Genomic DNA, 26,121 nt, shown 5'->3' with positions numbered 1-26,121 from the left:
AAAACATTACACATAAATTCAAACCTTTCTCGCTGACTACCGCCACGAAATGATGAAAGAAATAGGTTTATTGCTTACTACATTTTCGCTGTTCACGCAGAAGAACTATCGCATGAAGCATGACATTTTAATTTATTGTTTCTTTATTACTAACTGACACATTTTGCAGACGGTATTCACGTATACCACTGACTGTATCAGAAAAATCACATCATTGTACAGCACTTATTTCAGGAGATATGACGTCATAAACATTGAGCTGCGTGAAAATAAAAATTCACGTCAAAATAAATGTGTGTACAGATGAGTGTGAAATAGTTTAAGTATATGTGAAATACCGGGTGATCAAGAAGTCAGTATAAATTTGAAAACTTAATAAACCATGGAATAATGTAGATAGAGGTAAAAATTGACACACATGCTTAGAATGACATGGGGTTTTATTACGACAAAAAAAAAACCGTATTGCTAGACGCGTGAAAGATCTCTTGCGCGCGTCGTTTGGTGATGATTGTGTGCTCAGCCGCTACTTTCGCCATGCTTGGCCTCCGAGGCCCCCAGACCTCAGTCCGTGCGATTATTGGGTTTAGGGTTACCTGAAGTCGCAAGTGTATCGTGATCGACCGAAATCTGTAGGGATGCTGAAAGACAACATCTGACGCCAATGCCTCACCATAACTCTGGACATGCTTTACAGTGCTGTTCACAACATTATTCCTCGATTACAGCTATTGTTGAGGAATGAAGGTGGACATGTTGAGCATTTCCTGTAAAGAACATCATCTTTGCTTTGTCTTACTTTATTATGCTAATTATTGCTATTCTGATCAGATGAAGCGCCATCTGTCGGACATTTTTTGACCTTTTGTATTTTTTTGGCTCTAATAAAACCGCATGTCATTCCAAGTGTATGTGTCAATTTGTACCTCTCTATCTACATTATTCCGCGATTTATTCAGTTTTCAAATTTATACTGACTTTTTGATCACCCGGTATATTTGACATGAGGGTATGCATGCAAAGCCACAGGTAAAACGCTCATCTTAAACCCTGGAACGGTTTCCATAAAATTTGGCACAAATACTGGTTACAATATAGAAAGAAAAACTGTAGGGATAAGGACCACCAGCCTCCTATTGGAGTGAGCGCGATAACGTGGAGAGAGAGGTGGGGAGCAGGAAATGAACAGACAGAGAGAGGGAAGGAGCATATAGGAGGAGGAGGTGATGGACAGAGATAGGAGAGGGGTAACTAACAGAGAAACGGGACAGGAGTAGAGGGACGGAGAATGGAAAAGGGAGGAGACGGACAGAGACAGAAGGAGGAAGAGACCGACAAAGAGAGAGAGTAAAAGAACATGGCCAGAGGGGGAGAAGGAAAGCGACAGAGAAAGGGAAAATGAGGAGACGGACTCAGAAAGTAAACGATAGGGAGAGTGGTGAGGAGCAGGCGCGTAGAGCGATGGGGGAGGGGGGAGAGAGGAAAAGATGGACAGATGGAGGTAGGAGCAGATGGACAGAGGGGTAGGAGCAGACTGACAGAGAGGTGGGGAGCAACAAATTGACAGAAAGAGGGCCAGAAAGAAATGGACAGAGAATGGGGTATTGGAGGATTTGGACAGCCAGAGAGGATAGAGGAGGTGGACAGAAAGTGGGGGCGAAGAAGATGGACAGAGGAAGTGGAAAGGAGAGAATGGACTAATAAAAGATTGGAATACATACATAACCTGGCAACGCTGGGAACTAAGCTAGTATTCACAAACAAAGCTGCGCGTTCTGGTGGTGAATCTACCAGATGCCAGTTCGTAGTTACGCCTGTAGAGGGCCCCGATCGGGTATCTAGTTTTGCTGGTGGACACTGAGGTTCTCTTATCTTGATCGCTGACAAAAACTGATAGAGGCAGAGGCTTGTACCAACATTACTGCAGCTACGCCTATGTAAACACTCGTTAGAATATTTTCCTTGTATTACACACGTATCAAGGGATATGTCCCTGTATTAACACTTAAGGTGATACTTTACGTTAGGCGACGCTAATTTGTTTACAAACATTAGGGTATTGGTATTATGAGCCCCTTTGACGTTGGCAATATGAGAACCCAATGTCATGTTTATGATGACAGAAGGCACATAGTGTACTCCTCTCGAATAGAACGAAGAGGGCCGCCGAGCCTGTCATCCCCAACCGATAGACCGATGACGATCGAAGTGTCACATGCCCTCATTCCCTGAGACATTGCGGAGAAATTTGGAAATTAATCCGAATGATTAGCGTAATCCCGACTGCAGAGGCTGGTTAGGAGAATAATTATCTAATACGAGTGAACCAGCGGATATTTTGAAGAAGAGCGTATGTTGCACAACTTATTCTGAGCTCCAACTTTATATCTCAGCAAAACTATAAAAGGTATGAGGCCTAGAATTTGAAAAAAAATAGGTTTTCCCAATTTTCTTAATTTATCCAATGTAATTTCCTTCCGAAAACTGTTGCAGGATTCAATGGTGGGCCTTCAACAAGTGCCAGCCTGCGAACCATTCAACGAAACATCATCGATAGGGGCTTTCGGAGCCGACGGCCACTCGTGTTCCCTTGATGGACTGCTCGACACAAAGCTTTACGCCTCGACTGTGCTCGTCGACACCGACAATGGCGTGTTAATGACTGGAAACATGTTGCCTGGTCGGTCGAGTCTCGTTTCAAATTGTATCGAGCTGATGGACATGTACGGGTATGGAGACTAACTCATGAATCCATGGACCCTGCAAGTCAGTGGGGGACTGTTTAAGCTGTAATGGTGTGGGGCGTATACAGTTGGAGTGATATGAAACGCCTGATACGTCTACATACGATTCTGACAGTTGATACGTATTGAAGTATCTTGTCTGATTACTTCATCCATTTATTCCAACAGACATGGGCAATTTCAACAGCACAATGCGACACCCCACACGTCCAGAATTGCTACAGAGTGGCCCCAGGAACACTCTTCTACTGGTCGGCTGTCCCCAGACATGAACATTAGCCGCGCGGTCTAGGGGGCACCTTGTCACGGTACGCGCGGCTCCTCCCGTCGGAGGTTCGAGTCCTCCCTCGGGCATGGGTGTGTGTGTGTGTGTGTGTGTGTGTGTGTGTGTGTGTGTGTGTGTGTGTGTGTTGTCCTTAGCGTAAGTTAGTTTAAGTTAGATTAAGTAGTGTGTAAGCTTAGGGACCGATGACCTCAGCATTTTAGTCCCATAAGACCTTACCACAAATTCACAAGTTTCCAAATTTCCATGAACATTACTGAGCATATCTGGGATGCTTTGCAACACGCTGTTCAGAAGAGATCTCCTCGCCTTCGTACTCTTACCTATGTATGGACAGCCCTGCAGGATTCATGGTATAAATTTCTTCCAGCACTGCATCAGACATTAGTCGAGTCCATGCCACGTCGTGTTGCGGCACTTCTGCGTGCTACTGTGGGCCCTCCACGATATTAGGCAGGTGTACCAGTTTCTTTGGCTCTTCAGTGTATTAAAATAGCACTAATCGCTTTTGTTATTTTCTATAATAAGAAAATATTTCAAACCACTGCAAATTTTACGAATTTAAATTACAACTTTTTAAAAAGGTCTACTTAAATACGAAAAATTGTAGTACTACTAATTGATATTTCGCTTTTTTTACTCGGTTAATAGTAAGGAATACGAAAGACCTGTTATAATCCAGATCAGACAAATACGCAAAAAATAATTATTCGGAACTACAATATCGGAATCGGTTTTAACCGGTCGATTTTTCCAAACCACACGGTGCGTTGTGGAGTATTTGTATGTAGATGTAGATGTTGAAATACGACGGTTGAAACTTAAATAGTGCTGACTAGTTATTCACAACCGATAAAAAGAGCTACATGTTTGCACCTGTTACTGTCCTTCAATGTAGTCACCAGCGTTGTGTAGAACACATTGCCAGCAATGTGGAAGGCGTAGTATACCGTTAGCAGAACCTGTTCTGTTGATGGTGCGAATGCAGCGGTCTACTGCCTGTCAAATCTCTTTAACAGTTCCGAAGCGAATGCCACGAAGCCAAAACTGAAACGCGTCAGAGCCCCAGTGTGGTGAAAGTCATGGTGATTCTCGTGTACGACTGTGATTGTGTTATCATAACGCATTATGTTCTCCCACGGTAGACCGTCAATGCATAGGATTACTGTTCGTTTTCGGAGCATCACCTGCGACCAGATTTGCGAAAAAAGCGGCGACACTTTCTGCGCAACCCACCCATTTGCACGACAACGCGCGGTCGCATACAGTGCAAGCTGTGGCTGCTCTGTTCGGTCGATGGGGCTAGGATGTACTGTACCATCCACCATACTGCCCGGACTTAAGTCCTTGTGACTTTGATTTGATTCCGAAGATGAAGGAACCACTTCGTGTCATTCGCTTCAGAACTATTCCAGAGATTCGACAGGCAGTAGACCGCTCGATTCGCATCGACAGAACAGGCTCTGCTAACGGTATACTACGCCTTCCAAATAGCTGGCAACGGGTTCTACACAACACTAGCGACTACTTTGAGGGACAGTAACAGGTACAAACATGTAACTCTTTGGTATCGGTTGTGAATAAATAGTTGCCACTATTTAAGTTCCAACCCTCGTGCATTTCGGTGAACAAGAAAAGAAATGGCTGGCTCTGAGCACTATGGGACTCAACTGCTGAGTCATTAGTCCCCTAGAACTTAGAACTAGTTAAACCTAACTAACCTAAGGACATCACAAACATCCATGCCCGAGGCAGAATTCGAACCTGCGACCGTAACGGCCTTGCGGTTCCAGACTGCAGCGCCTTTAACCGCACGGCCACTTCGGCCAGAAAAGAAATGCTTCGCGTTTTGCAGAAGACAGAGTTTGAAAGCCCACGTGCAGTTTCTTTATTACGCTATACACGTTTGACAATGATATCGCGTGCCCAAATACGGCGCTCTCATTTATCGCGAATTTGCTATAGTGGAGGTGCGCACAGCAGTTACGGGTTGCTTGCGGACGCGCAGTGGTGGGAGAGGGTGGTCTGGGGATCTGGGGATTTACGCTCGGCGCTCGTGCGGAGCGCGACTTCTCCAAAGGGCTTTGTTGGGCGAGCGGCGGCGCCTCCTTTTGCAAGAGTCGGCGGCGGGCCGTTCGTCAGGAGCCAAACCAGCCCACCTAGCGTGAATGCCGAGCTCGGCTCAGCCCAGCTCAGCTCAGCTCGCGTGTTTACGGCTTTACGTTCGACGCGTCTCCTCGGTGGGCATTCATTAAAAAAACCCTGCATTATGCGCGGCGCGCGCACAGCCCAGGAAATACCGCGCCGCCTCCAGTCATCAACCTTGCCAGTATCAGCGTAGCGCATAACCTCGCCGATACTTCATATTTTGCAAACTCAGTCAGCTGCGCAACAGTTCCTGCTGTCTCACAGGCGCCCAAAGGGAGGGGGGGGGGGTGGGGTGGGGGCAGGAAGGGGGCTGAGATGTAAACTGGGGTCAAGATACTACAATCCCCCAAAGAATAATGTATTAAAAGCGTTTACACTGACGTGACAAAATGTCTTGGGATAGCGATACGCACATATACAGATGGCGATAATATAACGTACACAAGGTATAAAAGGGCAGTGCATTGGCGGAGCCGTTATTTGTGCTCAGGTGATTCATGTGAAAACTTCTCCGACGTGATTATGGCCGCACGACAGGAACTGACAAACTTCGAACATCCACATCTACATCATTGCTCTGCAATTCACAATGAAGTGCCTGCCAGAGGATTCCCCGAAGCACTTTTCAAGCTACTTCTCTACCGTTCTACTCACTAACAGCATGAGGGAAAAACGAACGCCCAAATCTCTCCATGCCCGCTCAGAATTCTCTTATTTTACTATAATGGACATTTTCCCCTATATTTTAGCGCCCACAAAATATTTTCTCACTTTTAAAAAATGCCTTTGTTTTAAGGACTGTTACCCCGATTCGTGTATCATATCCGTGGGACTCTCTTCTCTATGTCGCAATAACACAAAACGAGCTGCCCTTTTTTGAACCCTTTCAATACCCTCCGTCAACTTTGTCTGATGCGGACCCCACACCGCACAGCAATACTCCAGAAGACTGCTGACAACCGTGGCAAAAGCAGTCTATTTCGTTAACCTGTTACACTTTCCAAGTGTTCTGCCAATAAATAGCAGATTTTGGTTTGCTTTCCCCGCAACGTTATCAGTGTGATAGTTCCAGTTGAAGCTATTCGTAATTGTAAGCCTTTTTTGTGATTTATAGTTTAACTGGAATTTAGCGGATTCATTTTAGTGCTCATGAGGATCGTTTCATACTTTTCACAATTTAAAGTCAGCTGCCACTTTTTGCACCCAACAGATATCTTGTCTAAATTATTTTGCATTTCGTTTTGATCATCTGATGACTTCACACGACTGTAAGTGACAGCGTCATCTGCAAACCATCGAAGAGAACTGTTCAGATTGTATCCTCAATCGTTTATGCAAATAGGAACAACAGAGGGCCTGTAACACTTCCTCGGGGAACCCCAGACGTTACTTCTGTTTTAATCGATGACTTTCCGGCAGTTAATTCGAACTGTGACCTTTCTGACTGGAAAGCAAGAATCTAGTCACACAACTGAGGCCATATCCCATAGGCACGCAATTTAATTAGAAGTCGCTTGTGACGAACGGTGTCAGAACCCTCCCGGAAATCTAAAAATAGGGAATCGATTTCACATCCCTTTGTCAATAGCACTCATTACTTCGTGAGAATAAAGAGCTAGTTGTGTTTCACAAGAACGATATTTCCTCAATCCGTGCCGTTTGTTTGCCAATAAATCGTGTTCTTCGAGGTGATTATAATGTTCGGCCACAGTATATGTTCCAAAATTGTACTACAAATCGACGTCAGTGGCATCGACGTCAGTGATATGGGTCTGTAATTCAGCGGACTACTCCCATTTGCTTTTTGAGTATTGGTGTGACTTGTACAACTTCTCAGTCTCTGGGTACGGATGTTTCTACGAGCGAGCAGTTGTATATGATTGGTAAGTATGGCTCTATTGTATCAGCATACTCTGAAAGGAATCTGGTATATGTCTGAAACGGAAGCCTTGCCTTTCTTAAATGTAGTCAGTTGCTTCTTTTGTGAAGGAATTCTGCAAAACTGTGTTTAGTAACTCTGTTTTAGAGGTTAAACCACCGTTGTTATCGCGCAGTGAAGGTATTGATAGCGTCTTGCCATTGGTGTACTTCACATACGACCTGGGTTTTCTGCCAGGTTTCGAGGAAGAGTTTCGTTGTGGAAACTATGGTAGTTGGAGCTAAACGCAAGGGACATTCCATTTCGGAAATCGTTAGCGAATTAAATATTTCGTGTTCCGCACTGTCAAGAGTGTGTCGAGAATACCACATTTCAAGCATTACCTCTCATCACAGACAACGCAGTGGCCGACAGCCTTCACTTAACGACCGAGAGCAGCAGCGTTTGCATAGAGCTGTGCAAGCAACACAGTGAAATAACCGGAGAAATCAATGTGGGACGTACGACGAACGTGTCCGTTAGGACAGTGCGACGAAATATGGCGTTAACGGGCTATGGCAGCACACGACCGACGCGAGTGCCTTTGCTAACAGCAGACATCGCCTCTCCTGGGCGGTTGGACCCTAGACGACTGGAAGACCGTCACCGGGTCAAATGAGTTCCGATTTCAGCTGATAAGAGCTGAAGGTAGGGTTAGAGTGCGGCGCGCACACCCCACGAAACCATGGATCCAGGTTGTGAACAGGACACTGTGCAACCTGATGGTGGCTACATAATGGTGTGTGGTCTGTGTTTACAAGATATCGACTGGATCTTCTGATCCAATTGAGCCGATCATTGACCGGAAATGGTTATGTTCGGCTACCTGGACAGATATTCAGCGATGGATGTTTGTGGATGACGTCACTGGTCCACAACTGCTCGCGGTTGGTTTGAAAAACATTCTGGACAATTTGAGCGAATGATTTGGCCACCCACATAACCCGACATAAGCCCATAGCACATTTATGGGACATAATCGAGAGGTCAGTTGCACATTAGTTAGGTGATCTACCCACCTAATCTTCACAATTCTTCTGTAGCACGATATTTCAAAAGCCTCTATTCTCTTTTTGTCTAAACTGTTCATAGTCCATGTTTCACTTGCAAACATGGTCACCCTCCAGATACCTTCAGAAAAGACTTCCTAATACTCAAGTCTATATTCACTGTTTGCAAATTTCTGTTCTTCAGAAAAGCTTTTCTTCTCACTGCCAGCCTACCTTTTACACCTTCTCTACTTCGATCATCATCAGATATTTTGCTACCCAAATAGCAAAACTGTTCCACTACTTAAGTGTATCATTCCCTAATCTACACACATCAAAAAAAGGTTTGCGTCACCGCGGTTCCTAGAGTTACGGAACCTGTACAGAAAACTGGAACAGAGATGAACGTAAACACCATTTCTGCCTCATGAAAACCACACTTTGCATGTTGTACCACGATATCAGAGGTGGTGGTCCAGATTGCCGTACACAGCGGCACCTCTAATACCCAGTAGCACATCCTCTTGCATTGATGCATACCTGTTTTCGTCGTGGCATACTATCCACCAGTTCATCAAGGCGCTGTTCGTCCAGATTGTCCCACTCATCACCGGCGATTTGCCGTAGATTCCTCAGAGCGGTTGGTGGGTTACGTCGTCCATCAACAGCCCTTTTCAATCTATCCCAGGCATGTTCGATAGGGTTCATGTCTGGAGAACATGCTGCCACTCTAGTCGTGCGATATCGTTATCCTGTAGGAAGTCATACAAAAGGTATGCACAATGGGGGGCGCGAGTTATAGTCCGTGAAGACGAATGCCTCGCCAATATGCTGCGGATATGGCTGAACTATCGGTTGGTGGATGGCATTCACGTATCGTACAGCCGTTACAGCGCCTTCCATGACCACCAGCGACGTACTTCGACCCCACATAATGCCACCCCAAAACAACAGGGACCTCCATCTTGCTGTACTCGCTATACAGTGTGCCTAAGGCTTTCAGCCTGACCGGCTTGCCTCCAAACACGTCTCCGACGATTGTCTGGTTGACACTCATTGGTGAAGAGAACGTGATTCCAACCCTGAGTAGTCCATTCGGCATGTTGTTGGGCCCATCTGTACCGCACTGCATGGTGTCGTGGTTATAAAGATGGACCTGGAAACTTTTTCCAGTTTCTTCAGTTATAATGTACAGTTCATAACCAATAAATTGTGAACAGAATCCACATCTGCTCCTGGAAATGACTTATAATTTAAAATATGGTTCCTAAATCTCTGTCTAACCATTATAGAATTAATTTGAAACCTCCTGGTTTCTTCCATGTATACAGCCTTCTTTTAGGATTCTTAAACCAAGTATCAGTAATGACTAAATTATGCTCTGTGCAAAATTCTACCAGGCAAGTTCCTCTTTCATTCCTTTCTCCCAGTTCATATTTACCTACTATTTTTCGTTACCTTCCTTTTCCCACTATCGAATTGCAGTCCCCCATTATAATTAAATTTTTGTGTTTTTTTAACTTCTCCTGCCACCGAAACGCTAATTCCCACTCTAACTTCAACGTATCCATTTCCAGTTTTAAATTTTCTCTTCTACACGCCCCAGTAAGGGGTCTAACATTCCACCCTCCGATCTGCAGGAGGCCAGTTTTGTTTCTGCTGATGACGACATCCTCCCGGTCGGAAATGCGAATGGAAGCCTATTTCACCTCTGGTATACTTTACCCAAGAGGACGCCATAATCACTTAACCATACAGTAGAGTTGTATGTCTATGGAAAAATTACGGCTGCGGTTTCCCCTGGCTTTCAGCCGTTCGCAGTACCAGCACAGCAAGACCCTTTTGGTTGGTGTTACAAGCCGGATCAGTTAATTATCCAGACTGTTGCCCCCTGGAACTATTGAAAGGGCTGCTCCCTCTCTTCAGGGACCACACGTTTGTCTGGCCTCTCAACAGCCACCCCTCCGTTGTGGTTGTACCTTCGCCACGACTTACTTTATGGCTGAGGTACACAAGCCATCCCACCGACGGCAAGGTCCGTGGTCCATGGGTACACTTTGTTAGTTTCTGAAACTGAGGTAGCACGAAATCAGCCTCAAATGCCAAGAAGTTCTAGTATATTGCAAGTTTTGTTTAACACAGGTTGCTTTTCGATAGCACATGGATGTGCTTGGCGGCTTACCGGCTGCAGGGAACACAGGTCTTTAGTCTACAGGTAGAACTAGTACACTACAGAAACTTGAGAGAGGCAGTACAGAAAGGGGAAAGGCCCTCCATTATGGAAACAAAAAATAGCTGAAGGACACTTTTCCGTAAGTTGGCGGAAACGACTAAAAAAAACAGCGTTTCTCTCATCTAAACCCTCTCAGAGTCTGCAGGCCTGTTTTCACAGTCAAAGCGCTTGGTGAAATACTGACGACGGTGAATGCACACATTTATTTTTATGCTAAACCGATTTACCAAGTATTAATATAGGAAGATATTACTACACTAAAATACTGCATACAGGTTGCTATGGGTGTAAGTGCATGTATTGTGATCATTGGTACTTAAATGTGTACCCAACCTAGCGTGTCATTTGTTTTTCTCTGCATCTAATAGTCTTCCCGCAAACGTGTCCCACACTTTACTACTTGATATTTCCTGCTCGGTCGTAGTCGCCTGTCAAGATAGGGGGACGATTCAGCGTCCAACGCTCCCAGTTGCCCCGCGATTTGACTCCTACACTGTATGCACTTGTTACCAGTACTGCAGTAGAATTGTGTCCGCAGGGAACCCAGAACATACGCTCTTTTCTCTCAATGCGCCACTGTTGTTGCGCAATTATCTTAGTGTGTGACGACAGCCAGAGCAAGAAAAGTCGTTTGTTGTATTACTAACTTTTTTATTACGAGCGAAAATATAGACACTCCGCAGAGGTGCAGATTTAAGAGTTGCTAATAGACGTAAAAGCTTTTTCGCAAGAACAAGCGCGAAGAAAATGTCGTATTAGCAGTCCTGTTTTTGAGAGGGCTCTTCAGAATGGTAAACTGCTACATTTAAAAACAGCCGCAGCTGCACCCGTCTCTCGGTAAATTCGTGAGGTACAAGGTACATGAAAATATTGAACGTATTTTAAATCCATCTGCGAAACTACAAGAAAGTGAGTAATTTTGTGACAAAACGCGTTTCTTTTTAATGATGTAAAACATCATCATTGGTGATGTCTCGTCATTTTGCGTATTGTCTCATCTAGGCGATATTGTATCGAATTCTTGCGAGGTTTGTGAAGAATTTGGGTTTTCTTGTTGATGCCTACATTACACTGCACTTGTCGTGTATCTAAAGTTTAACTGACGATGTTGCGTCGTTGAGCGCTCTGCTTCAACGACTGCCTAAAACAAAGCGCACACATGCTACTCTCGACTGAACAGTTGTCCTGTGAGTGGACACTCAGAGTTGCCAACACTGCAGTTAAGACTGAGATGCAAAGAAGCAGTTGCTAGCTCGGAAGAGTGGTGCTCCTAAATCTGTGCGCGTCGGCGCGCTGCCGGACGCGTATGTTGGCAGGCCTGAGCAACGGGCAGTAAATCTCTGCTCGGCGTCCATTGTGGCGGCTCAGACAACGGACGTGGCCCGCCGAGCGGCGACTACCTGCCGCCTTTCGCCGTGGGCCGCCACGCCACTGTCCACTAGACGGCCGTCTCCCCTGGGACGTGTGCCGCGCTTTGTCTGCCAATTCCGGCTGCTCCCAGTACACGTGTTCTGTCAGCTGGAACAAGGTAACACTGGACTCCAAGAGGCTTGGATCTTTTTCAGACGATAAATCTCGGGTTTAGTCCGGCTGGAATGGTGGCTACGGATTACAATATTGTATCATAAGATCAGCCCCAGTTATTTCTGTCCTCTGTTTCTAAAGCCTACTTTACGATAGTAGGTTGCACGCAACTGCGCTACGGGTCACTACGCATTCGGCGCGCGCGATTGCGCAACTGGTTGCGAAACTAAACATTTTCAACTTGTTCCAGCTTTGGCGACACTACCTGCATGAGTATACAGAAAGTGAAGTATGAAGTGGGGGACAAAGGAAAATGTTCGCTTAAGTATGAATGCTACGCATAGGTGTTTGTGATGTCCTTAGGTTAGTTAGGTTTAAGTAGTTCTAAGCTCTAGGGGACTGATGGCCTCAGCAGTTAAGTCCCATAGTACTCAGAGCCATTTTATTTGTGGGATTTTAAAGATGTTGACTTCAAAAGCAACCAAAATGGTTCAAATGGCTCTGAGCACTATGGGACTTAACATCTGAGGTCATCATTCCCTGTGAACTTAGAACTACTTAAACCTAACTAACCTAAGGACATCACACACATCCATGCCCAAGGCAGGCCAAAAGCAAGCAGCAACGTGTTGTTGCGCTTGAAGCTGTCATACGCGATCTGAACACAGATTGGTAGACAATATCTGGTGTAGAGCAAATTTCATTCAATTAGGAGTACAGATACAAATGAATTACGAGAAATACAGACAAGCAAAACATCGGGGTGCTGAACAGCACACGCCTACAAGAATGAAATCCCGTGGTTCAAGTGGGCCGATTGTTGAAGGAAAATAGCTGACAGGAGAAAAGGCTACAGAAATCCGTAAAGCTGAATTCTTTATTCAATATTATTTTATTTAAAGCATTACAGCAATGCTTCCCCTTCAAAAATTGTGGTACAGATGATCAAAATAAATTCTAGTGTCTTCCAATACAGTTTCGATCAGCAAGATCGCTGAGCAATCGAGTTATCTTTCATTTGTTCAGTCCCGAAAGCAAACACGTTTCTTTTTTCCTCTCTCTCGGGCATGGGTGTGTGTGTTTGTCCTTAGGATAATTTAGGTTAAGTAGCGTGTAAGCTTAGGGACTGATGACCTTAGCAGTTAAGTCCCATAAGATTTCACACACACACATCTCTCTCTCTCTCTCTCTCTCTCTCTCTCTCTCTCTCTCTCTCTTTCTTCCTCCTATGCAGCAGTTTTATGCAAACAAGCGTTAACTCCGCCCTAACTCTTACACCTGCCAAAGCTTTCATTTACACACGATTACGGCACTCGCAAAACGACGAAACTGACGTGTACACTGGTAGCATCGTGTCTACAGACAAACACGAAAACATTTGCGTGCAGCTCGTTTCAGGCAAGGTGTGGTGCAAGCCAGTGCCGTTGTGTAAACTAGGCTCAGCTATTGCGGGAGTGATGCTCGAATAGTACAAAGGTTAATACGATTCATACGCAGCAAACATTTAGAAACTTAAAAGTAGTGCCTCCCAAAAGAGATGATGGTTTAATGTCCTGTCGATATCAGTACAGTGTTCCGTTTCCGCTTTACGACAGCGACTACACTGCTTTCCGTATCCCTCCTCCCCATTTAGCGTCAGCCGATTCGCCTTACATAATCTCTACTGCTTGTGCTGCCACCTGCCGTCTGTCAGTTGTTATTGCACGTTCACGTCGAACGCAGGCGGTGGTTACACTAATGTGACTGGACAGTGTAGTTCGGTGTGTGTGTGTGTGTGTGTGTGTGTGTGTGTGTGTGTGTGTGTGTGTGTGTGTGTTTACTTGTGAGCTCCGAGCTCCAGGGTGAATGTTGCATTGTTTAAAACGATAGGGAGGAGGAGTTGCAGCGTCGACGGGCAGCTGACGAATGTCGGCTGGGCTGGAGACGCTCGCTCCTCCCCGACTCTCCTGTGGGTCTATAAATAGCTCGCCGCTCGGCGCCTGGAGGAGGGTGCGCGCCCGAGAACGGAACACCGGCCGGCCTCTGCTGGCTACACACCGCGCCGGCAGCTCGCAGCTTCCGCATTAGCAGGTGCCGCGCAGGCTCTGCCAGATTGTTTACATGTTGAGGCTGTGCACTGGTCTTTGTTTTTTCCAGTTTATTGTCTTTTGAGAAGTGCCCATTCAACCATCTCAACAGTGGAATACCAATTACGACTGTACGAACTTACGACAACACAATACGCAGTCCCCGAGTGGAGAAAATCATTGACGCGGCCGGGAATCGAACCAAGCCCCCTTCGTTTAGCCATCTGCCGCTCTGACCGCGCAGCTGCCGAGGCGGACCTGCACTGGTCTTGCTCTGTTCCATATCCGTCAGCAAGCGCGTTACCTGACGCCGCACCTCACGTCATTCTGTTCAGTACGCACTCTGTCGAATGTTCATAATACTCTACAACTTCAAAATATAAGAGCAAGATGAGTTGCACTCAAAGTTTTACGTGTTTTATGACAGAGCATCTGGCATGTCGTCGTAATATCTCGACCATTTTTATTTTAAATTTTTTACTTATTAGAGGTATTCATTATTATATGTTGACTTTCGATTGTATCCGTCGATATGAGCAGCATTTTATGAAAACTGTTATTTTACAGCATATTGTGTACTCCTCATGTGACAGAATCGTGTAAGCATTGTGTGATGTGACCGCCACATTTTTTATTTTTTGGCTTTAGCCTTGACAATTTCTTTTTATAGATCTGAGGTTGGCAATACATTTTGACGAAACTAGGAATCCAGTAATTGGTTCTCAAAAGAAGACTACAAACAGGATATTAATTTTTTGTTGTTTAGTTTCTTTTTTCTTTGTGGTGATCCAGTATGCCACATGTTTTCATAGGACTAACTGGAAGCATTCTTGTACCAATAAACTCTCATCTCCGCCCGAACAGGCCTTGGAAGGCCCAACCGTATCGACCGACCGCCGTGTCATCCTCAGCCCACAGGCGTCACTGAGTGTGGATATAGAGGGGCATGTGGTCAGCACACCGCTCTCCCGACAGCATGTCAGTTTTCGAGACCAGAGTCATTACTTCAGCCCGCTTGCCAATAGCGCTCGGTAGACGGGATGACCACCCATCCAAGTGCTAGCCCAGTCCGACAGCGCTTAACTTCGATGATCTGACGGGAACCGTTGTTACCAATGCGGCAAGGCCGTTGGCCTTGTACCAATAGTTGTAAAGAAGTTTATAAAGTTTATTCATATTCCCATGCCACTAATAAAAGTGTATTATATTCATGGTATTGTCTGTACGTCGCAACCTGCATCTAATCACAGCACACAACCTCGCACGTCCTCTGCTTCACCAGGAAGCGAGCCACTATTACTATTCAGAATACACATTTTAACAACTGCAATCAACAAAACGCTTTTACCATTTTCTTTGCATGCTTTGCACGTCGGAATGTAAGAGGCGGCGTGCAGATGCCGAAAGAGCTGACCGCTTATCATATATATTCAGCGTGGCTGCTATGCTTCTTTATAGCTCAGGTTTCTAAGTAGAATGTGTTAGGTTGATTGACTGAGCCATGTAAGCTCATTGCACTTAACTTGCCTACAAGATGCCTTATGTACAAGTCCTTAAAGTAAGGTGACGAACTTGTCAGGCGTAAGTGGTATCATGGAATTGATATAAATATATTTTATGCCAACTTTTCGTATCGTTGCACAAAGGTAAGCAGTAACTACCATTAAATATGTTCCTTTCGTTTTTGAAATACTGTCAACACTACAAATCATGCCTTGGGTCTAAATTTTATGTAGAAAAGGGCATTTATTCAGGATATGTTTCTGAAGACATATTTTCGTGTACACAGAATACTTAGTTACAAGAGTACACTAAAAACACACTGTAGTTCATATCGATTGCTCTTCGTTCACTTTCATGAAATAATAGCTCAATTTTTAACTGATTCTATTTTACATTTACTTTTTTCCCGACGCCGCTTCTCATTTTCAGGCGAATGAAAACATCGGTATGGTAAAACGAAATGTAGTGCTGTTTTTTCGGAAACTGACATGGTGAGACCGTGGCTATGTAAAAATACGGGTTCATCCCTAGAATGCAGTAAAAACAGCAACCTGCCACTGTTATTAATGCTATTTATTAAGAACAAATAGGGCCATTACCGGATCGAACCAACAGATTCATCGTACAGGTCGTGTGACTAGGACCTACCGTCGGGCCGACCGGAGTGGCCGTGCGGTTCTAGGCGCTACAGTCTGGAACCGAGCGACCGCTACGGTCGCAGGTTCGAATCCTCCCTCGAGCATGGGTGTGTCTGATGTCCTTAGGTTAGTTAGGTTTAATTAGTTCTAAGTTCTAGGCGACTGATGACCTCAGAAGTTAAGTCGCATAGTGCTCAGAGCCATTTGAACCTACCGCGGGTAGACCGTTCGCCGGGTGCAAGTCTTTCGATTTGACGCCACTTCGGCGACTTGCGCGTCGATGGGGATGAAATGATGTTGATTAGGACAACACAACACCCAGTCCCTTAGCGGAGAAAATCTCCGACCCAGCCCGGAATCGAACCCGGGCCACTCAGCTACCGGGGTCCGACTGATTCATCGTCAGATGGTTGTCATTTCTAAGATTACGTTATGCTGTCGGCTGACATGTGATATTTGAAGATTATGGCAAAAATTCCTTGAGATGGTGCCGAACAGCAATGGGCAACGTAAGAAAAACAGACTGTGTTATTGCACTTACGTTGTTATATTTCATTTTTTAGTCAACTTTTGTTGTAGATGTGGCGAGTTCCTCCGTAGTACCGTATGATCAGTAGGCGAATCCTCTGTGCTACTTTTTCTGCCCAGGTAGACCGAAGGGTAAGTCTTAGGTACTCTCAAGTTGATCAAACTTCGTGAAAAATTTTTGGATGTTGAGTTTTGAGCGTTTATATTCCTATATGGAGACTACGGAGCTAAGTATGAGAAAATAAAACCATGCCGTACGGCATTATCATCTGGGCTGCTGCTGCTGTTGATGAAGATGACAGTGATGATGCAGTAGGATTAGTAGTAGTAGTAGTAGTAGTAGTAGTAGGAGGAGGAGGAGGAGGAGGAGGAGGGTGTAACCCGGTGCTGGCTCACAGCCTACTCCTCTCGGACGACACCAAGGAGGACACCGAACTTAACGGCCCCGTCTAAGTGTCGGATCAGTTTTTTTTTTCCTCACTACATGAGACATAGCAGAAGGCTTTCTAAATTTAGATTTTGAGAAACAAGTGCAACCAGTCACCTTCCGTGATGGTAGGTTTGAAGTCTATTAGCAACTCATTATCGAATGGTACGCTTCTTCGAAATTTGCCGCCGCGCGGGATTAGCCGAGCGGTCTAGGGCGCTGCAGTTCTGGACTGTGCGGCTGGTCCCGGCGGAGGTTCGAGTCCTCCCTCGGGCATGGGTGTGTGCGTTTGTCCTTAGGATAATTTATGTTAGGTAGTGTGTAAGCTTAGGGACTGATGACCTTAGCAGTTAAGTCCCTTAAGATTTCACACACATTTGAACATTTTTGAAATTTGCCGGCCGCGGTGGCCGAGAGGTCCTAGGCGCTACAGTCTGGATCCGCGCGACCGCTACGGTCCCAGGTTCGAATCCTGCCTCGGGCACGGGTGTGTGTGATGTCCTTAGGTTAGTTAGGTTGAAATAGCTCTAAGTCTAGGTGACTGATGACCTCAGAAGTCCCATAGTGCTCAGAGCCATTTGAACCATTTCTTCGAAATTTCATCTAGAACAGTGACGGAAAGTCTGATGATAGGGACCTTTGAGCGAATAATCTTTACCGGTGAAATGTAAGCTGAGTACCTAACACCCACCACCACGATTCGAACCGGTTATCGCCCCCTCCCCCCCCCCCCCCTCTCCGCCCCTCCAGTCGATCATCACGGTCCAAGCGTGCGTCTGGCGGCCTCGGTTTCGGAGAGAAGTTAACGGTGCAGTCACAAGCGCTAAGTAGTGAACACGGTAATACGCGAAAACTGCAGGGCGACGTAGCGCTAACGGCGGCAGAGGAAACAGGAAGTGTGCGGAGCGAGAGGCAGCGAGTGCTGTGCGTGGAGCAGGCGGTGTTACGCAAGGCTGAGGCGTCAAGGCCGCGGGTAACGGTGCACGACTGCACGCTTCGCGCCGTGTCACTGCGCCCCGGTCTAGGCCAGGCCGGGTGCGGCCGGTGCTTTCGCTATACCACCAGCAACGTGCGGGTGATCTGTCGCTGCCAGGCTCAGTGACTCACCCACAGCTGTAGCAACAGGGCGGACACTCGTGACAGAGAACAGTCACTGGGCTAGTATTGCCAATAGTCGATTGTCAGGTTTCCACCACAATTCAGAAACTTGCGATATATCCAGGCACGACGTGCACAGATCGAATGAAAAATTACGAACGATAGTTAACACGATATGTGCTGTGTCATCCGAACAATATACAGCCAGGGCAAAAGCACCACTGGCGCAAAGATGGGAGCTGGTGCCAGTCGCTTGCGCGAGTTCTACCAGGGCCACGGGCGGCGCTGAGGATGAAAATATCGACTTCGCCTCGGCCAATCGTCGGCCGAGTACACTCCCCCAAAGACCGGACGACAACGGACAGAAGTCTACTCGGAAGACAGTAGAACAGCTGTCACCCACTTGGTTACACATCATCGTCCAGGGCTGACTTAGAGAGGGACTGTCGTTTAGCGGACTCCTAGAAGTGAACTGAAAGTTATTATAAACTGCATTTGCTATGTACTGAGTAGTTTACCTACGATTATTTGTACTTAGCCATTGAGGGCATTTTTGTGTTATATTACATGTAGTGTTGCAGACATCATTATTCGACAAATCACAAAGATAAGTAAACCTTTCTAATTCATATTTAACTGGAAGAATGCAGAAGAATGAAATTAACAGTGCAGACAGTCTGCAAAAATCAACAGAGTCCTCCAACAGGGAAAGTATCAAGAATGGTGTCCCACAGGGTTCAGTCTTGGGTCCCTTATTGTTCTCAATATACACTCCTGGAAATTGAAATAAGAACACCGTGAATTCATTGTCCCAGGAAGGGGAAACTTTATTGACACATTCCTGGGGTCAGATACATCACATGATCACACTGACAGAACCACAGGCACGTAGACACAGGCAACAGAGCATGCACAATGTCGGCACTAGTACAGTGTATATCCACCTTTCGCAGCAATGCAGGCTGCTATTCTCCCATGGAGACGATCGTAGAGATGCTGGATGTAGTCCTGTGGAACGGCTTGCCATGCCATTTCCACCTGGCGCCTCAGTTGGACCAGCGTTCGTGCTGGACGTGCAGACCGCGTGAGACGACGCTTCATCCAGTCCCAAACATGCTCAATGGGGGACAGATCCGGAGATCTTGCTGGCCAGGGTAGTTGACTTACACCTTCTAGAGCACGTTGGGTGGCACGGGATACATGCGGACGTGCATTGTCCTGTTGGAACAGCAAGTTCCCTTGCCGGTCTAGGAATGGTAGAACGATGGGTTCGATGACGGTTTGGATGTACCGTGCACTATTCAGTGTCCCCTCGACGATCACCAGTGGTGTACGGCCAGTGTAGGAGATCGCTCCCCACACCATGATGCCGGGTGTTGGCCCTGTGTGCCTCGGTCGTATGCAGTCCTGATTGTGGCGCTCACCTGCACGGCGCCAAACACGCATACGACCATCATTGGCACCAAGGCAGAAGCGACTCTCATCGCTGAAGACGACACGTCTCCATTCGTCCCTCCATTCACGTCTGTCGCGACACCACTGGAGGCGGGCTGCACGATGTTGGGGCGTGAGCGGAAGACGGCCTAACGGTGTGCGGGACCGTAGCCCAGCTTCATGGAGACGGTTGCGAATGGTCCTCGCCGATACCCCAGGAGCAACAGTGTCCCTAATTTGCTGAGAAGTGGCGGTGCGGTCCCCTACGGCACAGCGTAGGATCCTACGGTCTTGGCGTGCATCCGTGCGTCGCTGCGGTCCGGTCCCAGGTCGACGGGCACGTGCACCTTCCGCCGACCACTGGCGACAACATCGATGTACTGTGGAGACCTCACGCCCCACGTGTTGAGCAATTCGGCGGTACGTCCACCCGGCCTCCCGCATGCCCACTATACGCCCTCGCTCAAAGTCCGTCAACTTCACATACGGTTCACGTCCACGCTGTCGCGGCATGCTACCAGTGTTAAAGACTGCGATGGAGCTCCGTATGCCACGGCAAACTGGCTGACACTGACGGCGGCGGTGCACAAATGCTGCGCAGCTAGCGCCATTCGACGGCCAACACCGCGGTTCCTGGTGTGTCCGCTGTGCCGTGCGTGTGATCATTGCTTGTACAGCCCTCTCGCAGTGTCCGGAGCAAGTATGGTAGGTCTGACACACCGGTGTCAATGTGTTCTTTTTTCCATTTCCAGGAGTGTATATTCATGTATATTCATGACTTGCCACTCTATATACATGAAAATGCAAAGCTAGTTCTATTTGCTGATGATACATGTATAGTAATCACACCCAACAAACAAGTATTAGCTGAGGAAATTGTAAATAACATCTTTCAGAAAATTATTAAGTGGTTCTCTGCAAATGGACACTCACTAAATTTTGAGATAAAACAGTATATGCAATTCTGTACAGTAATTGCACAACACCATTGATAAATATAGACAATGAAGAGAAGTCCGCTGCTGAGGCTGAATATTAAAAATATCTGGATTTGTGCACTGATGAGAAACTGAATTGAAAGAAACACATCGATGATCTGCTCCAACGGTTAGGTTCAGATCCTTATGCTGTTAGGGTTATTGCAAATTTTGGTGATAAACATATCAGTAAATTAGACTACTTCGCCTATTTTCATTCACTGCGTTCATATGGTATCATATTTTGTGATAATTCATCATTAAGAGAAAAAGTATTCATTGCACAAAAACATGCAATCAGAATAATAGCTGGAGCCCACCGAAGATCATCTTGCAGACATTTAATTTAAGGAACTCGTGATATTCACAGTACCTTCACAATACATATATTCGCTTATGAAATTTGTTATTAGTAACCCATCCCAATTCGAAAATAACAGCGAAGTACTACAACACTAGAAGAAAGAATTATCTTCACTATTCTCGGTTATATCTGACGTTGGCAGAGAAAGGGGTGAATTATACTGCCACAAAAATCTTTGATGATTTGTCAAATAGCACTAAAAGTCTGACAGATGGCCAACAAACATTTAAAAACAGATTAAAAGAATTTCTGAATGTAACTCCTTATAATTTTTAGACATGAAGTAGTAACTGTAAAAAAAATTAATTATTTTGTGTAAAGAAAACTTATATTAAAATGACACGTTCCACATCATTACGAAATGTCGTATTCATGATCTATGGAACAAGTATTAATGTACGTATGTATGTATTGAACTCATTTGTGTGACTTGGCTACTGATTTGTTCTCCTACCCTGTTACATGGCCCTAGGGCATAGCTGAGTAATATTGGCAGTGAGAAATTGTCTTATCGCTGTACTGTCCCCAGAAGCCGTTTGACGAACTCACAGACTCGGCCTACAGTAACAACAGTGGCAACTCGGCTTCCGCAGCAGTAGCGACGACGCCTTTACGAAAATACGGACCACTTTCAGCATCGGAAGATAGTCTCAATCTAAAAATTATCGTATTAGCTCCTAGAATGAATGTTTTTTTGTTATGCAGCAGGGTGCGCGCTGTTTTCAAACTTCCTAGTACACCGAAACTGTATACTGGACTGCGAGTCTAAAGTGGGATGAGGGTGGCTAATACTGGCAGATGAGAAGATGATTACTCGTAGTGAATCGTTCTTGCATAGCTCACTCCGTAACAGTATTGCTCGCGATAGCCAACGTAGAGGGTTCGAGTCCCGTTCTGGCACATAGTTTTAATCTTCGAGGAAATTTTATCCAGTTAGCCGAATTTAAAGAATGGAAATTCCTGTCAGCTGGGTGGGAAGATTAACCAATCACTGACTCGCATTTCTAAAATAGATTCAAATGTCTGATTACTTTAGAAATGAGTTAATGTGTTCAATATTTGATGCTAAGCATGTAAGCGAGAAGTAGTTTAGAAACGGAAACTATGTTTAAATTTTTTGGTAGTCGGTAAGTGCTCTCTTTCTCAAATATTGGATGAATATAGCGTGCGTAATTTTCGCGTCATGATTTCCGCTGCCTAGAGGTGTATACACGGTTTGTAACAGTAATACACGGCTTATTGTGTTAAACTCGAGCGTCACGAGAGCTAAATTATTGTGGCGGGGAAGGGGGTGGCGGAAGGACCTAATAGATAGGGTACAGATCACAAGGGGGGTCTAAACGAAGATCCCTACGAAAAAAGTTGAAAAAATTAGGACCGAAAACCAGGCTTTAGAGCATTTTGGACCGTATATTTCAGTAACACGAGAAACTTGGGAAGCGTGCTAATTTAAGTCTGGATAAAAACGTATTTCGCGATTACCGAGTATAAAAAAAAATTATATATTAACATTTCAATTTATCCAGAGTGTGTGATGATTTTTCTGTATTATATCCTTAACAACAGTGGAAACTGCTTTAAACTGTATTGTTTTTGGAACTAAATAACAGTTTCGTTCATGCAAAATGCGGCTCAGTCGGGTGAGTGAAATAGTAACAGACGAAGACTCCAACAATTTTAAATACTGTATTAATTTGATTATTGAAGCAAGTCTAAGAAAGTGAAAATAACCCGCCAGAAAACACAGAGTATTTCGTAGCAACACAGTTCATTTAAACATGAAATATTAACCTTTATTCAATAATGTAAGTAGATTTGATCTGCTGACACGTTAGCAAATCCTCCAAACTCTTAATTCCTACCACACAAGAGCTTTCAGTATGTGTATAACAAATTGTACAAGGAAAAAACCGGACAAGTGCGGATTGGTCTCGCGTTCTTAGAGTTCCGTACAAATTTAATTATTTATATAGATGTTAATAATAATAATAACTTCGGGTCTTTATATTGGACACCACTTTGGCAACGTGTGTGTACTTTAGTATCCAACAGGGGAAAGATTACCTACAGTTTAGCGTGCAGTCCGGACCATGTGTTGTTTCTGGCGATTTCTCGCATCGTTGACAGATAAAGGTTAGATTAAAACGAATAGTGAAAATTCGTGGCCTGTCCGAGATTCGATCACGACCTCTCTGTTTCCAGACACGTGCTTTACCGGTAGAACACCGCCAGGCCCAACATGCAAGTAGACAGTTCATTTGCAGGTTTTGACGACTAAGTTGTCGAGTATCAAAATATGTGACATATAGGCTGTATGTTTTGATTGCATTGGCTTAGAAGCATTATTTATTTACACCTCCAAGGTACTGTAGCCCTTAGTATCTGACACAAATTGCAACTTGATTCCGATACCCGTTCCTGAAAAAAAGGAATCTTAACAGTCGGACGAACAGATAGACAAACAAACAGACAGACAGACAGACACATCGACGGATAGCAACGTGATCCTATAAGGCTTCCGTTTTTAACGACTGAGGTACGCCATTCTAAAAAGAGAAGAAAAATTATTGTGTTTTTGTGTTGCTTAATTCCAGAGAGTGGGAACGATGATGATGAAGTGGCGCTTACCTAACGTAGCCTGAATGCGTACTAACGCAACGTGTTAGTACAGTGAAACCTAAGCAGAAGAGAACTGGTGTGCGGATAAGAGTTTGGCAGCAGCTGGGCAGAGAACGAGCAGCAAGCGCAGGGGGTTCCCCGAGACGGAGACGCAGACGCAGAGGCACCCCCTGGACGCAGGCGCCGGCAGGGTCAATACTCCCCGGGGAAGGGTGGTCAGGGCGCGGGCGTGGCTCCGCCATCTGGCGCTCTGGCCGCTGTTGGGGCAGTCCGCAGCCCGCACCCCTACTCGTAAATTCGGTCGCAGCGTGGGGCATCACAGTCGGTGGGCTCAAGATTTACGGCGCATTATGCTAGCGACGCGTAAGCCGGATGAATAGGGGTCACGCACTTCTACTGTCGGAGCACGCGCCCGGACCTCGTACATCTGCATCCAGTGACAACCTCGTACCTCAGTGCTGTACTTTAACAAATGACTGTTTACAGAGGCAGGGGTAAAAACTGCCCATAGTCGCTGCAAACACGTTGATGTCTGTAACACGCTTCTTTTCTGTCGCGCATTTGCTTAATATTCGGTTATAGTCCTCTGTCCCTTTGTCAGTTTGATGTTTTACTTTATCTTGTTCTGCCCTGCGCTAATCTTTTCACGACTGCATATCCACTACACAAGCTCCTCGATAATCTGTGTAACACAATCTAATCTCTGTCTGACATTACAGTTATTTTTCTTCTGTGTTCCGCTTTGCAGACCCAGATTAATTAGTATGCTGCAGTAAAGACTCAACTAACATGTGTCTTCTTTTGGCAGGAGTTATACGAAGTCTTCTTTTTTCCTTTGTCCTTCCTACTCCTTGGAGTACTTGCCTCTGGTGTCATCACTCACTGAAAGGCCTGAATGACTCGAGCCTTTGCTCACAGAGCGCCTGCCACTTGTTTTTTGCGATCGGATGTGTTCCCTGGGACTAGAACGCGACTTCAATCTCAGAAGAAAAATTATGTCACGAGAATCCTAAAACGTATGAAGTCCTCTTTGCTATTATACACATGTATTTATGACATTTGGTGTACCATTTGTGGTCTAATAAGCATTTTGATGTCCAGCTATTCGTTCCACAGTCTCTGTTGAGATCATTCTGATGTCCTGTTTTGTCTACGTTTGGTAACATTTTACGTTTCTTTTGCTGTAAGTATTGTTTCTTTGCGATTACACTAGAACAACGTTTAATAATTGTAAGGGATCCGTGATCCCACGAACATTGCTATTGACCTGGGTGTCTGATACTAATATCTGACAGGAGTCAATTGTCGAGCACTGTAGGAGGCAGTGACATTTGTGTCGAGTGAAGACAGTACTGGGAAGACGGGCAAGAATGGTGGTCGAACTAAGTGCGGTGTCAATGGCGCATGTGCCGGCTGAGGAGTAAATTGTAACTTCACTGGAGTGTGACAAATGAGCGCGTCCCCCTTATCGTCGTGGGGTTAACCCTCATCAATACCGATTCGCGAGTGATATAAAACCAAAAGTAACAAGTGCCGAATTACGTGTTTTGCGTAAACCGCGTCGGCCAACATCAACCATGGATTGCAGTGAGGATTGTTGTGAATATTAACCGTCATCATTGCGTGTGACGAAGTACTTAAAATCAACAACCAATAACCGATATAACCGTAATTAATCGTTTAAGGCGAAGGTAGCAACCACCTCAGAATTTGTGTGTTAATAGAAAATACATATAAGTTTGTACATCGCAACTTTTATGGTCTCTAAAAAAAAAAAAAAAAAAAAAAAAAAAAAATAAAAAAAAAAAAACGATGGCCTTTCATCCATTAAGTAAACGGTCATATAATTATAATAATTGATTGTTTGGCGACTTCGGTAAATCACACAAAACTCAATAAAGGGCATAACGTGGGTGTTTCATAATCATTCAGACTATTTATATTGTGATTTCTCTGTATAAGGTTTTTCTATCTGTACCAACATGTTGGCAGTATGGTTCAATAAACTCAAGGTAAATAAAAATAACACAGATAGAAAAGAAATTTCGTGTGCGTCATCTGACAGAGAGAGTCCTGGATGCTAAGATCAGTCACAGCAGTCAAGTGTCTAAGAATTTCTACCGGGAGAGATTCAAGATGGACGAGCACATTGATCTAGCTTTAGAGGAAGCAGACGCCAATTTCAGATTTCTTGGACGAATGCTGAAGACGTGTAACTGATGCAGGGGGATGTTGCTTCATGTCTACAGTGGGTGACATTTATGTTTCGTAGGGCAGCCATCAAACTGCGATTACTATACGTTTGGCCCTAATATTGGTTGAAAATTTTATGTTTACAGTAGCATTACTGATTTTCGATATGGGTACTTTTTGGATCACTTTATGTGCTTAATTGATACGGTTGAGCCGAACTGCCAGAAGCACCACAGGAAATCAAACTGTATAATTCCAAAATCGATCACGTGAATTAACACAATCATACTGGCATGTATCACCAGTGGTTGACACTTGACGCTACCAATTATGCTATCAGCGATACGCTGACGTACGATGTATCACCTATCACTCAGGCGCAACGAACAGCTGTGAGTACAATTTTGTGTCGTCCTTCAACGAGAGAGCTTTTCG

This window comes from Schistocerca americana, chromosome 2 (genome assembly GCF_021461395.2).
Source record: "Schistocerca americana isolate TAMUIC-IGC-003095 chromosome 2, iqSchAmer2.1, whole genome shotgun sequence".
Lineage (NCBI taxonomy): Eukaryota > Metazoa > Arthropoda > Insecta > Orthoptera > Acrididae > Schistocerca > Schistocerca americana.
This window is presented reverse-complemented; position numbering follows the sequence as displayed.